The sequence below is a fragment of the Mus caroli genome, unplaced genomic scaffold (genome assembly GCF_978045245.1).
Source record: "Mus caroli unplaced genomic scaffold, Mus_caroli_1 scaffold_4, whole genome shotgun sequence".
Lineage (NCBI taxonomy): Eukaryota > Metazoa > Chordata > Mammalia > Rodentia > Muridae > Mus > Mus caroli.
In genome coordinates this window covers 66,047,619-66,050,790 of record NW_028227259.1, presented here as the reverse complement: position 1 = coordinate 66,050,790, position 3,172 = coordinate 66,047,619, and positions in this window count along the sequence as shown.

Sequence of the window (3,172 nt, the reverse complement as noted above, 5' to 3'; positions counted from 1 at the left end):
TGTTAGTAAGATTATTACGTTTACCTTTCGCCATCTGGTAATCTCTGGGGTTAGTTGTTATCGTTTTCACTGTTTAAAGATTGGAGCAGAAGCTGTGTTCCACTCACCAGCAGTCTCTAAATCCTGCGGCCCGGGTCGTGGGTAGCTGACGGTACCCCGGTGCTGGTCCAGCCGGAAGAGGCCTGTGGTCCTACTCAGGCCGGTTTTCTGCTTCCCTAACTAATGCAGTCTCTAGTCCCGCGCATATGGATTAGAGCAGAAGCTGTGTTACACTCTCCAGAAGTCTTAAGATCCTGTGGCGGGTGTTGTGGGTAGCTGGCGAGTGTCAGCAGACCCTGCGCCCTAGCTACCCCGGTGCTTTTCTGACCGGAAGAGGCTTGTGGCCCTATGTAGGCCGGATTTCTCCCTCCCCAACCAAAGCAGTCTCAGGTCCCGCGTGATTGGACTGGAGCAGAAGCTGTGTTCCACTCACCAGCAGTCCCAAAATCCTGCGGTGGGGGTCGTGGGTAGCTGGCGGGTGTCAGGCAACCCTGCGCTCCCGCTACCCCGGCGCTGATCCGGCCGGATGAGGCCTGTGGCCCTACTCAGGCCGGTTTCTGCTTCCCTAACTAATGCAGTCTCAGGTCCTGCGCAATTGGATTGGAGCTGAAGCTGTGTTCCACTCACCAGCAGTCCCAAAATCCTGCGGCGGGGGTCTTGGGTAGCTGGCGGGTGTCAGGCAACCCTGCGCTCCCGCTTCCCTGGCGCTGATCCAGCCGGATGAGGCCTGTGGCCCTACTCAGGCCGGTTTCTGCTTCCCTAACTAATGCAGTCTCAGGTCCCGCGCAATTGGACTGGAGCAGAAGCTGTGCTCCACTCACCAGAAGTCTTAAGATCCTGTGGCGGGTGTTGTGGGTAGCTGGTGAGTGTCAGCAGACCCTGCGCCCCAGCTGCCCCGGTGCTTTTCTGACCGGAAGAGGGTTGTGGCCCTATGTAGGCCGGATTTTTCTCTCCCCAACCAGGGCAGTCTCAGGTCCCGCGTGATTGGACTGGAGCAGAAGCTGTGTTCCACTCACCAGCAGTCCCAAAATCCTGTGGCGGGGGTCGTGGGTAGCTGGCGGGTGTCAGGCAACCCTGTGCTCCCGCTACCCTGGTGCTGATCTGGCCGGATGAGGCCTGTGGCCCTACTCAGGCCGGTTTCTGCTTCCCTAACTAATGCAGTCTCAGGTCCTGCGCAATTGGATTGGAGCAGAAGCTGTGTTCCACTCACCAGCAGTCCCAAAATCCTGCGGCGGGAGTCGTGGGTAGCTGGTTGGTGTCAGGCAACCCTGCGCTCCCGCTACCCTGGCGCTGATCCGGCCGGATGAGGCCTGTGGCCCTACTCAGGCCGGTTTCTGCTTCCCTAACTAATGCAGTCTCAGGTCCCGCGCAATTGGATTGGAGCAGAAGCTGTGTTCCACTCACCAGCAGTCCCAAAATCCTGTGGCGGGGGTCGTGGATAGCTGGCGGGTGTCAGGCAACCCTGCGCTCCCGCTACCCTGGCGCTGATCCGGCCGGATGAGGCCTGTGGTCCTTCTCAGGCCGGTTTCTGCTTCCCTAACTAATGCAGTCTCAGGTCCTGCGCAATTGGATTGGAGCAGAAGCTGTGTTCCACTCACCAGCAGTCTTAAGATCCTGTGGCGGGTGTTGTGGGTAGCTGGCAAGTGTCAGCAGACCCTGCGCCCCAGCTGCCCCGGTGCTTTTCTGACCAGAAGAGGGTTGTGGCCCTATGTAGGCCGGATTTCTCTCTCCCCAACCAGAGCAGTCTCAGTTTCCGCGTGATTGGACTGGAGCAGAAGCTGTGTTCCACTCACCAGCAGTCCCAAAATCCTGCGGCGGGGGTCGTGGGTAGCTGGCGGGTGTCAGGCAACCCTGCGCTCCTGCTACCCCGGCGCTGATCCGGCCGGATGAGGCCTGTGGCCCTACTCAGGCCGGTTTCTGCTTCCCTAACTAATGCAGTCTCAGGTCCCGCGCAATTGGATTGGAGCAGAAGCTGTGTTCCACTCACCAGCAGTCCCAAAATCCTGCGGCAGGGGTCGTGGGTAGCTGGTGGGTGTCATGCAACCCAGCGCTCCCGCTATCCAGGTGCTGATCTGGCCGGATGAGGCCTGTGGCCCTACTCAGGCCGGTTTCTGCTTCCCTAACTAATGCAGTCTCAGGTCCCGCGCAATTGGATTGGAGCAGAAGCTGTGTTCCACTCACCAGCAGTCCCAAAATCCTGTGGCGGGGGTCGTGGGTAGCTTGTGGGTGTCAGGCAACCCTGCGCTCCCGCTACCCCGGCGCTGATCCAGCCGGATGAGGCCTGTGGCCCTACTCAGGCTGGTTTCTGCTTCCCTAACTAATGCAGTCTCAGGTCCCGCGCAATTGGATTGGAGCAGAAGCTGTGTTCCACTCACCAGAAGTCTTAAGATCCTGTGGCGGGTGTTGTGGGTAGCTGGCGAGTGTCAGCAGACCCTGCACCCCAGCTGCCCAGGTGCTTTTCTGACCAGAAGAGGGTTGTGGCCCTATGTAGGCTGGATTTTTCTCTCCCCAAACAGAGCAGTCTCAGGTCCCGCGTGATTGGACTGGAGCAGAAGCTGTGTTCCACTCACCAGCAGTCCCAAAATCCTGTGGCGGGGGTAGTGGGTAGCTGGCGGGTGTCAGGCAACCCTGCGCTCCCGCTACCCTGGTGCTGATCTGGCCGGATGAGGCCTGTGGCCCTACTCAGGCCGGTTTCTGCTTCCCTAACTAATGCAGTCTCAGGTCCCGCACAATTGGATTGGAGCAGAAGCTGTGTTCCACTCACCAGCAGTCCCAAAATCCTGTGGCGGGGGTCGTGGATAGCTGGTGGGTGTCAGGCAACCCTGTGCTCCCGCTACCCTGGCGCTGATCCAGCCGGATGAGGCCTGTGGCCCTACTCAGGCCGGTTTCTGCTTCCCTAACTAATGCAGTCTCAGGTCCCGCACAATTGGATTGGAGCAGAAGCTGTGTTCCACTCACCAGCAGTCCCAAAATCTGCGGCGGGGGTCGTGGGTGGTTGGTGGGTGTCAGGCAACCCTGCGCTCCCGCTACCCTGGCGCTGATCCGGCCAGATGAGGGCTGTGGCCCTACTCAGGCCGGTTTCTGCTTCCCTAACTAATGCAGTCTCAGGTCCTGCGCAATTGGATTGGAGCAG